This window comes from Notolabrus celidotus, chromosome 19, assembly GCF_009762535.1.
Source record: "Notolabrus celidotus isolate fNotCel1 chromosome 19, fNotCel1.pri, whole genome shotgun sequence".
NCBI lineage: Eukaryota > Metazoa > Chordata > Actinopteri > Labriformes > Labridae > Notolabrus > Notolabrus celidotus.
The window spans coordinates 15,746,188-15,759,824 of NC_048290.1; the positions used below are offsets into that span (position 1 = coordinate 15,746,188).

Below are 13,637 nucleotides of genomic sequence, written 5' to 3' on the forward strand. Positions count from 1 at the left end.
GGGATCTGACTGAAGTGATGCTAGCTTGTACGGTATAGGGGTCTTCCTAATCTTGAACCTCCTAGTCAAAGCCTGCAGGTGAAAGTGAGTCCAGCACCTCCGTGAAGCAGCAGGGCCAATTGCAGAATAATGAAAACATATAGTTTATAGTTCATTAGTTACATAGAATCAGTGGTATCAATGAAGTTATTGTTATCTGACAAAACAAACAGCAAGTTGAGTAATAACTGTCATGAAAATACTGTTCACAATTTGATTTTATGTCAGCCTAGATGACCTTTAGATGACCTAAACTTTATGCAGTTTATGGTCACTGCCCATTGATTGAAAAGCTAAATATTCTGTGTACACCAAAAAAATATGTGGACATGGAAATGGTGCCGACTGAAATGCACCAATCATTCAAAAGATAAACCCCAAACATGTTACCTCTCTGGCATCCTATCTCACCGTTGATAATGGGTGCCAAACAGCCAATCAGTCAGGCATGTTGCTGGGCTGCAACACTGACATGTGACAAAACAACACAAACACTGATTAAATAATCAGTATAAGGTGAAATAAAATACGTTGTTGTGATTGGACTTTTATATCCGAAATTTTATCCGACAACTGAACCAAGGACTTCTGCTTTTAGGAAGTTCAGACACAACAGCAGAGTCATTCATGTTTATGTAACAGTAACAAGGCAGGACTGTTTGTTAGATTAGATAACGTCGCACCAATAAGCGCCCTCTCTGCCAGTATTGAAAACTGATACAGAAATTATGTAACATGACGCTGATGTGGGCAAAACATCACACAGTTTACCCTGGAGTCATTAAAACACAGACACACGAATGGAAACAATCGCAAGTATGCGACGCTACCATTCCAATCGGCTCAATTATGTGAGTGTTAGCTTACCTTGGAGACTCACACCCTCATACCTCACATACCTGACGTCTACGTCCACCTTCATATTTCAGATGAGTCACTGCTGAGTTGCAGTTTCAGACATTCAGACGAACTCTGACGGAATCATGTGTGATGTAGACTAGCTAGCCGATCCTCAACGTATCATGACCGATGTAATCCTTATGATGAGTTACAGTCGGCTAAAGTGACACTTAAGTCGACCATGATTAGTGACAGAAGTGTTCACGCTAACATGTTTACACAGAGACATCTATCAGTCTTTTATCAGAAGGCAATGTGACCACCATCATCATCAAAGCAATGCTTAATGAGCTCTACATGATGCTTTACTCAACCAGTTCAACACGTAGGGCAAGATCAACTTAATTAACACTTTGATGTAAATTTTGTGACAAGAAAATCAAGACGCTAACACTTCAGCATCCTTAACAACTTACCTTCTATCAACTTTGCAAGCTTCAGCTATTTCATTCACTGTCCTGATTTACAGCAAACTTGCCCATCCTGTAGCATTCACAGTGCTAACTATTTGGCAAGCCCCATGCTAAGAATGTAGTAATTGCAGGGTTGAGTTACCCCAAAGTGACAACTTGAACTTTCATTCACAATTCACATTGATCCATAGATTTTCTTTGAGCATGCACTAGCTGACTTTAACTCTCACATTGAGCGTGCAGAGTAAGAAAAGGGCCAGAGCAACCTTTAAAGCTCCTGTAAGGGATTTTTAACCGGTTGTGCAACAGATTGGAATTGGAATTAATACAAGCTTCGGAAGCAAACAAGACCACTAGGAATAAGACTTGTTCTTAAAGCCTGAAACCCCGCTGGGGGGTAGGCATCAGACTAAATGACTGACAACAGGCTGCAGGAACAGCCAATCTTTACATTTTTAACAGCATACATGCACAATTAGAGACACATTTAAGTGTTAAGGGAAAGCAGGATGAGCTTTTTTGTGTCAGGGAAAGCTACATTTGGATGTAAAGGGCAAGACCAGAAAAGGGAGAGCATTGCGAATGGGCCACATGTTGCCATAAAGTGGGACATACGGAAAAAAGACTTTCCAATAAACCTTAAAAGACATTTATACACATGCTGATTCTTAGAATTGCAACAGAAGCAAAGCTATTCAATATTCTTTTCATTATTCATCCAGTTACTTGTACACAGAGCAATGCACGAGCAGAAGAATGGCAGACTTTGAACTTTTACAATGCAAGTATCAAATGAAAGTGAACCTTCAGTTTGGATCATTCACAAAGCGTTCACCACACATTAATCATGGAGAAGTTTCACTACAGTCCAAACACGCAAAAACAAACAAGCAAAGAAACTGAATGAAGAAGTTTCCAGTGTCTTCCAGTGTCAAAACAGACTTGAGCAATCCTCCCTGCACAGAATAAAACAGCAGATTATATTCAGAATGGTTACACTAAGAGAAATGAACGATAAGCGATCAACACAGAGAGGCCTTTTAGAGCTTTATGAGAGCTTCCTCTGATAAATGAATTCCATTGGGTTAATGATTGATGGGGCCAGATGCCACCTCGGGGTGTTCCTCATACCAGACACTTTGACATTTGTATGATAATAGAAATGATTCTGGCACAGAATAGAGGTCTTGTTTTGGACAGCAGAGGCTACGTAGTAAATGTGTGGACAGTCAGCCTCATACTGAACATTCATCACATTTTTTTGTCTTTGTTATTTATCCATGTATTCATTTTTACTGACTTGCTTCACCAAATGATTTCATTAATTGTCTCTTCTTTTAAGTTACTTGCATTCATTATTCAGATGTTTACTTTTTACAGTTAGTTTGTTTATTTTTAGAGATTCTTTTTTTACTTTTTTCTGCAACATCAAACTAGCTGGGATGCATCGTTTATCATACGTTTAATGGGACGCACTAAATGCAAGATTAAGCTGCTGTTTTAAGGGCTTTTTTGTGATGTGAAATCAGTCCAAGAGTGGTAACAGTCTATCGGTCTTGAATGAGGGCTTAACATCTCGTCCTGAAAAGGGATGTTAGAACGTGTAATTATTTTTTGTTCGTTTCTGAGCAGAGCAAACAGCAGATCTGACTGTTTTTACAGTACAGGTATGTATTGTGTGCCTGTGTTGGAATGCGTGTGATCACTTCTGCAAACATAAAAGGAACAGAGTGAAGCGAATCAAGGCAAACACAGACATACTTTTCTCTTCTTAAAACATGCAGACAGCTGATAGACCGACAACACCCCGAACAAAACCTCCTCACACAACAACAAGAGCTTCTGTGACTAAACAATACACACTTAAGTTTGGGTCAGTGAGAGAAAACAGTGTTGACCTGTGCAGAAAGTGGGTCCACTGAAGAAATGACACCTTCTACTTCTGGATTATGATTGACATTAATAAATAAGTTTGATGTGCCCTCATTCAGATATCATTAAGGTACACTGCCAGTCAAAAGTCTAACCCTACCTCTGAACAACACAACTGATGGTCTCAAACACATTAAGAAGGCAAGTCATTCTACAAATGAACTCTTGACAAGGCTCATGTTAATTAGAAACCATTCCAGGAGACCACTTCATGAAGCAGACTGGGAGAATACCAAGAGTGTGCAAAGCTGTCATGAAGGAAAAAGGGGGGTACTTTACAGAATCTGAAATATAAAACATATTCTGTTTTGTTTAACACTTTTTTGTTCATTAAATAATTCCACAAATGTTCTTTCATAGTTTTGATGTCTTTGGTATTAATCTACAGTGTTTACAATAATTAAAATAAATACAAACCTTTGAATGAGAAGGCGTTTACAAACTTTTGACTGGTAGTGTTTAATTCAAGGTTGGCTTAAACCACAAAAATGCAATAAAAAGTTTCAACCAACTTCTTTTACGTGCAAGAATGTTAATTTTTTTGCATTTCAGTCAGCTCAAATTTCAAAGTATTGTTTTTCAATTGGATGTAAAATTTGTGTCAGTCAACAATAGCAATTTAGAAAGTATGATATGTTTCAAGAAGAACCAAAATGTCTACCAAGCTGGCATCTGGAGGTAACAGATTAGCCAAAGAAACACGGAAATGCCACCTATGAGATATCTGTGTTGGTCATAACTCGTATAATTTGCATCCAGAAAAGTGAAGCCATGCATCTTCCTCCTAAAAGGTCTAGCTTCTTGGAACATCAGATTTTAACTGAAACCACAATGTTTTCGAAACAGCAGAAGATCTAAAGGGTGCCACACAATATTCCACACTCTGTCTTGTGGTTGTGCTTGCAGACACAAAGGTTTCCCCTTGATTTAGACAAGTTTGAAGTTTAGGCTGACTGATATGGAAAAAAGATACTAAATATTACAATTTCATGGTTCTTTCCATGTGTCATCACGACTCTGCGTTAATATTGTAGACTCAGCACATCACTGAAGAGGTAAAGGGGCAAGTCACAACCTTTCACCACAGTTTCAACATCGAGTGTGTTTGTGTGTGTCGAAGCCAAGCCCGGGATCATCACTGTGATTTTATGGCATAGCTAAAAGCTAAGGTAATGGAGGTTTCGGTGAATGGGAGTATACTCACACAAAGACAGGTAGTGTACCTGCTGGAAGTGAAGCAAGTTTTCTCAGAACAATGACATCATATATCATTTTTTATTGCTCATTAAAGTCTCCGTCCCTCCAACACACCTAGAAACACAAACTAACACAGATTTATATTGATCCTTTAAGATCACATTTGTCACAGCCTTAACCCAGCCCCATTTCAGGCTGTCTCTCTAACTGTGTGAGCGACAGGACAGACACAGTGAGACCTCATCTGCTTGAATGAAACTGAAACAAAGTCTTGGAAACATTAATGACTGAGCAAAGTTCTTATTCTTCTAACTCCTGTCTTTGAGATTTTGAGTAGTGACATCTCCTTTATTTCATTCTGTTTCAGATAACAACAATCATGACTGTCCAGTTTTGGTGGAGAGCAAAACACCACGCTCAAGAGAAAACTGTTCTACAAGAAGAAAGGAAACACATCTAACCACAGAAATAAGAGTGTTCCTCATTGACCTGCAGCTTCCTGGAGCAGCTGATGCTAAGTCTAAATGACAGCAAAGCAAAAATGACATCAGTGTTTACTTAGAAGAGATTTATACATCAACAAACATTGACAGCTTTCACCACACAGACTAGTTACCACAAAAACAGAAGCAGTGACAGAATTAGACACAACTTAACTGTGTAAAGGCTGATTTATACTTCTGCGTCGCCCCTACGCAGTGCAGCCGATGAGCGGGGATCCTGGAAGTGCTGGAAATGCTGGAAATACATGCCGCCGAGCGGACCAATCACAGGGCTTGCGGTCCATGTAAATTCTACTTGTAGTCACATTTTGGAGGAAGTGCATGACATGCTGGTACAGAGGTGAAAGCAAAAAAAGACGACATCGACCTGTCCTTCCACCCACTGTTATTGGGAATTTAAGATATATCTACGATAAGGTGGACGAGCTAACCAGCACCAGAGTAGCATCATGCTAACAGAGCTAACACTGGACAGGAACACCACATTGGAAGGATTTCCCCTGCTGTGGGCGGACAGGATACAGGCGAGCGAGACTGAACTAACTGGTGAAGAAGGCCAGCTCAGTCCTGGACCCTGTGGAGGTGGTTGACAGGAAAAATATGGCCAATCTGTCGTCTTTGATGAACATTTCTTTTCTATATATATTCTTGTTGAAATTCTTGTACAGTACACCTTTCTTTGCTGCTGTAACTCCATGAATTTCCCAGTTGTGGGACGCATAAAGGAGTATCTTATCTTATCTTATCTTATCTACGTGTGTAGGCCTCTGCGTAGGTACAGGAGCTACGCAGACCTCCCGCGTAGGCTACGCCGTCGATTCAATGCAGAAGTATATATCAGGCAAGGATAACAAAAGCTATGGTTCCGAATTCACTATGGAACTTCGTCTGAATACTTAAAGATGGACTTTATTCCATATGAAGTAGACTGAAAGTATCTCATAATGGATCTTTGAAAGTAAAATGCACAAGATGTTGGGTTTTTTTTCAGTTTTGCAGTTATTTTTAATTGTCTTTAAAGCACTAAAATGAAGAAACAGCCTTGATGTAAATCACAGATAAGCAAATGAGTTGAGTAGTGTTTGAATGTGTTTTAATTCAACACTGTAAAGTCTTCTACTTCAAGCCTTAAAGAAGGTACAAAGAGGTGAATAAGACGACTGTGGACCAATGTTTTAAATTTATGCTGAAAAACCAAATACTGTTGGCGATGTTAGCTCAATCGGATGTTTCTCACTCCCTCTTCATACACAGATACTTCTGGACTTGGAGTAATATAGACCCTCCTTGTTCTTCTATGGTTAGTGTGTTAGTGGCTTGGAATTTATAGTATGATGAGTGACATTGAAGAGTGACTTTCATTCATCCTCGTGTCGCATATTTTCTCAAAGAATAGAATCAAAAAAATTCATATTTGGTAACAGTGCTGAAACTGGGTGTGACTGTGAGATGGAACAGTTGTGTTTTCTGGTCGGTCTGGTTGGTTAACTGGGTCGGAGTCAAGGAAAGAATGTCCTCCCATTAAAACACATTAAAGCGAGAGAGAGAGTGGGAGTGTGAAAGACGCAGGGGAGCTGTTTGAAGAAAATCAGACCTGAAGAAGTGACAGAGTGAAGAGTGAAAGGGTGAGAGGAGAGAGCGATGACAGGAAAAGTGAAAGAGAAAGGAGAGGAGGATGTGTAACCGAAAGATGAAGAGACTGATATTAAAACAGAATAATAATGCAACAAGCTGAAACTTGCAAATGTTTTACACAACAAATAACCTCCTACATGCAAACCTTTCATAACCCTCTTTATCTGAGACATCATCTGAGGTGACGAAGACAAGGAGGAGGAGAAAGTGGGGAAGAAGGGAGAGGAGACTAAAGGGTAAAGAGCCACAAGCAACGAGACAGATGCTAACCGCCCAGTTTTAACATTCCTCGGCCGGAGAAACACTTAAACATGCATGACTGCCTCCTCTGTTAGCTTTAGCAGTCATTAAGACAACAGCATCTCAACACTGTTTTACATGAACGCTGTGTAGACATCAGCTCAGGAGATGTCTGTCCACCGGTGTAATGGTTTAAATAGCTGCAGTGGAAGTCTGTCCACAGGTGTAATGGTTTAAATAGCTGCAGTGGAAGTCTGTCCACAGGTGTAATGGTTTAAATAGCTGCAGTGGAAGCCTGCCCACCGGTGTAATGGTTTAAATAGCTGCAGCGTTTGGAGCAGATTGAAAGGATTAAGTCGATTCTTCGTGCGAGGTAGCGACACGGTGCATCAGTTTCTGTTTTTTAGGGCTAGTTATAGCAATAAAATGTATGAAGAAGGCATAAACTGAGATATATTTAAAATATATGTCTGCTTGAGGTCATCCTTTGAGTGTGTTGTTGTATTCCTGCATGAATATTTACTAGAGGCCAGTCGATGAGCTAGCTTGGAAAGCTACTTGAAAAACAAGTTTGGGAGATAAGCAGCTAAAGCAGAGCACATTCAAACCAAAATAATGGATTCTTGGCTATTTGGAAGTTTAATGACTAGGGATGCACCGAAAATTCAACCGTGGAAAAATTTCGGCTGAATATGGCCCAAAAGTGCATTTTGGGTTTTTTGGCCGAAATACTTTTATCACCGAAACAACACAGCCGAAACAGAATGTATTAATGACGCAAGCAAAAACAGTACACAGTATAGCCAGTACACGCTTGTCTCGGAAAGGGCCAACATGCCTGCATCCGTTATTCCTTTAATTGCAGCACTAAAGCGACTTTTAAGCAAAGAGGTTGAGACGGACCACGGAGTGAAAACAATGAAAGATACACTCTTATAATATACACTCTCAGCACACGTTTCACTGAGATCTACTCAGATCCTCTGTACTTCATTGTGAATGTACTTGATCCGTTATAAAGATCATTACTTGGATGTGGGAATAAAGCAACGCGCACGTTGTCTGATATGTTCAATGAGATTCTTGATTTTATTGAGGTTAGTATAGTCATAGCCATAAATGCAATTGTACTAATAATTGGCATAATAATTTGTCTCTGTGTTTCAGGGTTTTTTTGCCTTGGTTTCCTCATTTTCGGTTTTCGGTCAAGAATTTTCATTTCAGTGCATCCCTATTCACAAGCTGACATTATTTGTAGGTAGTTAGAAAACAGTTGACTGTTTACCAACAAAGAAGACAACAAGTGACATGTTTTGGTCCATCTGATGTACCCTACGCTCACGCTCCCTTCAAATGTGGTTTGGCATCTAGTTTGTCCAGTAGTTACTTCATGGTTTAGTTTCCTTTTCCTTTTTCAGATTGAATAAAAACTCTGAACAACAGGTCTGCATCTGCTTGATCTCACATCCCAACTGACTGCTAACCACATACTCCTCAAAAGACAACTGTATTAGACACTATGCTCCCAGAAATGTGCAGTCTTATGAATTCTTAAAGGAAATACAATAAACTCAGAGGTCCAAAAAGTCTACCTTAACCCACAGCAAGTGAACATTTTGCAACAATGACCAAAAAGATAAGTGACTACAACAACAGGGTAACAACCTATCCTTTGTTACAGAGGGTCTACACGGAAAAATGCATAAATGATCAGTGATGATCATTACACTACCAGCAAATGGTTTTACAGCAGTTTGTGAAATAGAAATGTTTGCATCAACATGAATGTTCCCAAATTTTGAGTTTAAATCAGCACAAACTTTAAATACTAGCTAACATATACAACGTGGCATCCTTCTCTTTCCTGATGTTGCATATTTTAATAGAAGGCATAATGTTTTTACTTAACGTTAGCCAAGAAGTTTTGATGCATCACCATCAACAAACTGTGGTCATTTTTTGTTGGGTTCAGGCACCAAAACCACTCAGTTTGGTTCAGAAAAACATCTCGCTGTGGGCTCAACTACATGAACTTTGGCGTCTTAATGTACACGGGACACAGCAAACTATCTAAGGAGAGAAACAGAAAGAGCTCTGGGCAGAAACCCCTGGTACGGTACATTATGTGTCCAAATATGTTATGTGTTGCTGCTGGCATGAAACGGTTACTTTCAAAATGACACAATCAAGGTGTGCCTGTGCAGAAGATTTTTTGTGACTATTTCACAACTTGTATTCCATCATTGAACAACCACCAAACTTTCTTGTCTGCCCAGCACATGGAGGCCCTAACCAGGCCATTGTTAAAAGGTCCAGGTCTGGTCAGGTAGTGTTGTTGATACTCTTGTTGTTATTCATTGACTAACAGTGACTCTGAGACTCCACATGGAGCCGGCGTAGGAGACATTACCTGTCTCCACCCAGCTGAAATAAAGATAACAACACTTTCTGCAGCTTTCTTATCGGAGCATGGTGCAGAGTACAGACCGCTTCGCCCTTTGACTGAGAACAGAGTCGCTCTGATACATCACAACATATTTCATCACAGGGATGAATGGGGAGTCCCATAATTAGTGACTGTTTCGTTATAAAACTCAGGCCTTCAATGATTTTTCCTGTTTCTGTTTCCGTCTAAACAAGTTAAAATTTAAAGCAACGACTGCACCAAACTTAACGATATAACTGTGACATGACTGGACAGTCACATTTTTATAAAACTTCCTGGAAAGTTTTTTTTTTTTTGGTATGGTGCACTCCTCCTATAGGACCATGATACTCCCATCATATTCTTCACATTCCAGCCATGACTGATAGTAAAACATGTGTGTCCAAAACACAATTAAACAGTCTCTACTCTAGCAGGGAGGCTCCTCTGAGAGTTTCCAGTTCTTCCTCAGGGTGCTGGATGAGGTTAGGGTCAGACTAGTCAAATTCTTCCACCCTACATTATCTTTAGTGACCTGGTAGTGTGCACACAGGGGAACAAGGAAGAACTTTTCCTAAATAGCTGTCATAGTGTTGGAAATATTTATTGTCTGTAGCATTAATTTGACTCCAGGTGCACACAGACAGGAGTGTGGCATAATTTTGGTCGTGTAGTGTCCACCCTTACTTTGTTATGTAATACTGGATCACCAATTAGATTTCCTCATTAGTAACATGAACACTGACTGTAATCAGGTTTGATTACGCTTTGTTTTTGAAGTATTAAAAAGTTGGATTTGAACTGAAACTCGTACCCTTCTCAAGTCTTAACTTTAAAACTTATAAATAAAGGTTCTCAGAATGACAGAATTTTTTGTTAATGAATAGATTTGTAATCGTTTAAAGTCATCCTGAGGGGTGAGTTTTGAAAGAAAGATAAGAAATAACATTCCTCCGAGGACTAACCGCGTTAGAGCTTTAGAACAAATTGGCACTATAGTCCCTAAATAAAATAAAATAAAAATATATATATACTTTTGTTGTTTTTGAGAGACACTTTAATTCTCTAAAGCCTTTCACAGAAGGATCCAAAAAGATATCAAACAAAAAGTGTTTATTTTCATTCATTATGGATGCAGACTTCACTTATTTGATACTTAATGTCTCTATATGTTATAGATGTCCAAAAACTAATGTTAACACTTTCTACTTAACATGCTGCTAGCTTCGTTGAGATACTGACCTTGTTGACCTCTTATTTCCTTTGGATACTTTTGAAGTACTTCCCGTGATTTAAAAGTTCCCCCTCAGAAGTCTACCGAGCTGTTGTCCCTTTACAAACATTTCTTTTCACAATAAGTGATTTCGAAAAGCACGCTGCTTCAATGAAGCTCCAAGAAGCGTGTTCACCGAGTTAAGTGAAAGCGTAACAACAAGATTCCTGACAGGATTCCCCCAGGAGTCATGACAACAACTGTCCTGAAAGCGACGCAGGAGTGAGGTTAAAAATCTAAACCGTCCCGGTGAATCATCAGCTGTCTTACCTGTGTGTGCTCCCTCCTCGGTGCTCCGCTTCAGACTGACAGGCTGAAGTTTCTGTCTGACTGAAGTTTGCCTTGTGGGTGTGTACCGGGCAACACCTGCAGCACACCGGGGCCGTGCGTAAGAGGTGCGCGCAGGACGCACGCTGACGCATGCAGAATAGTTGTCGCTTTACCTGTTCGCTTGCTCCTCCTGTTCTGTCCTGATTGAAAGGAGGAAAGAGCAGAGAGAGAGAGAAAGTTAAAGGAAGCATGTGAACGGCTCTCTCTCTTTCTCTTTATCTCTCTCTTTCCCTCACCATGTTTGGAGATGTAGTGCGCCAGTCTCTCACTAAAATGCAACTAGTATAACTATTTCAGGAATGTTCGCCTCCCCTCTAGCACTTTGGTTTCCTTGTTCTGCTCTGTTGTCACTCATGTCTAACAACTAAAGCTTCAAAAGCTGGATCAGCATCTTAAAGCTTGACATCTTGTTTTCAATTTTGTTCAGTTTTGCAACATTTGTGCCGGATTTAGCAAAATTGCAAAGTAACAAAGTGGAGAAATGTGTATCTACCTCAGGATAAATTGTGATAACTTGAATTGAACTTGTAGTATTTGTAGCAATCCTTTGGTTAATGACTAATAACATCACACTCTACTACACCTCAGTTCCACTCAGAGCTTTGTTCTAACTGGCCGGTGTCTTAAGAATCAGAATCTGAATGATTGTGTAGGAATGTGGTCCTGAATTTCACACACACACACACAAACACAAACACACACACACACACACACACACACACACACACACACACACACACACACACACACACACACACACACACACACACACACACACACACACACACGTGAGTAGACCTCAAAGTGGGTTTTAGCCTCTGCCTTTTCCCTCTTTGACATGAAACAGACCCCTCGTGGCTGACTTGATTATTGATTCTGTTGAATTTTTAATTAATGAAATGAGACAAACATTGACTATTTTCAACCAACAATAGGCTCCTCCTTTAAGCCCTGCAATTTTGTTTGTCATTAAACAAGCTTTGGAGTTATTAACATTTTTGTGGTCTCCTGTGTGCTTGCCAGCGCCGGGCGGCTCACAGGTAGGTGTGTTTGAAATGCATAATAATGCCTCTGTGCAATTTTGGTGTAAAGGTGGAAAAGAACTGCCAAACCAAAAGATATTTGATTTGCAAAAGATGCAAAAGAAATGATCCAAACAGAGAAAACCTGTTATTATCCATCCCTGCTGAGACAATTAACCATGATGGCTGCATTTTCTTGCCGACATTCGAGGCCATATTTACCTTCAAAAAAAAGGAGAAGCAATCAATCAGACATGAAGTCGATGAGTCAAATTAGTGGTTTCTTCAGCATGTTGTAGCTATGAATATTCACATTATGGAGACAGTGTTATCATGCGGAGTTTGATGCAGTGCAAAGTGTTTAGGCTGACTGAGTGAACTTTTTTGGCTTGAGCCCCTGACTCCAAACATGTCTCTGCATCTCTGCACATCCCTGCACAGAGTTGCATGAAACTCAGTGAAAGCACAACAACACAAGTTTTAATAAACATCAAACCACTATAAACTGGAGTGCATAAAAGTCATCTTAAAGCGAACGATGAGAAGTGCAAAAGGTGCTAAAATATAACAGGGATGGCTGTTACATGCATACATTTTTGTGAGACACTGATGATATTAACATGATTAAAACAGACCATTTGGAAACACTGAATAAATTATACTGTGTGATTTTACAGGAATCGAAAATACAAAAGAGTACAGCAAACTGAAGCTGCTATTTTTAATTTAACATGCTAACATACTACACTAAGACATTTAAGTTAATCATGACATAGGGGGAAAATTATGTCAGGTTTTAAACCTCGTCACAGTACTGACACTGCACATTTAAGACTTTCTAATAGGGATGTAAGGATACACACAACCCATGATTCAATTCGAATCCAGATGGGTCCAATCCTATCTGACTGATAGACGTTTCTCTGTCTGTTTTGAGACAGCTCCTCTTATGGTGTAACTCAAGGCCTGATCCTATTTTCTCTGTTTATGCTGCCCCTGAGGACTATTTTCCAAAAATATAATGACTAATTTTATTGCTTTGCTGATGATGTGCTAACATATTCCCCTTTGAGACTGAAAAGTGAGAGTTCACTGCAGCCCTTGCTCAACTGTCTGAAAGACATTGAATCATAGCTCAGCCTGAACTTTGTCAACATAAACAAGAATAAAACTGAGGTCATTGTGTTTGGACACCGCGGACAGTTGGACTGGAGCACTCCCAGCCCTCTGACCCTGAGCATTCGCCCTTCTTGAGAGCCTTGGAAGCTTCTTTCTGTTGTTATCAGAGTGATAACTAAAGTTAAGACCTAAATCATTCCTAAAGATTTAGGCCTTTATAACATCCCTATTTGACTACACTAATCCTTAGGGCAGTCATGCAATTTAGCGACTCGACTCGCTTAAAATGCGGCTGCTTGCCTCCTGACTGGAAAGCAAAATAGGGATCACATCACACCTGTGTAGCTGTCCCTTTACTTGCTTCTAGTCCGTCACAGGATTGATTTTACAATGTTGTTGTTAACCTTTAAAGGTCTTAATGGCTCGGCACTGCCTTACTTAGCAGAACTTATCCATGTCAAAAGGTTATTTCTTTAACCAATCAACATTTCTGCATTTTTAAAACAAATCAAAGCCACAGATCTGATGTAGTGTGAGGAAAGACTCCTGCAGGCTGACAGAGTTGCACAGTGATACAGTAGCACACCTGCACATGGACAGCTTACCGCT

The 13,637-nt window shown here is 39.9% G+C and overlaps 1 protein-coding gene across 10 annotated transcripts in view; it reads right to left on the bottom strand.

The window, feature by feature from the left end:
- Positions 1 to 11,027, bottom strand: part of LOC117831196 (cingulin-like protein 1) — a 60,069-nt gene extending 49,042 nt beyond the window's left edge. For 5 of the 10 annotated variants that reach the window (XM_034709760.1, XM_034709756.1, XM_034709762.1 and 2 more), the window contains exon 1: positions 10,828 to 11,027. The gene's annotated coding sequence lies outside the window, so the exon portion shown is untranslated. The remainder of the gene's footprint in view (positions 1 to 10,827) is intronic. The other 5 variants (XM_034709767.1, XM_034709766.1, XM_034709763.1 and 2 more) reach the window with 2 other exon arrangements.
- Between the last annotated feature and the right edge of the window lie 2,610 nt (positions 11,028 to 13,637).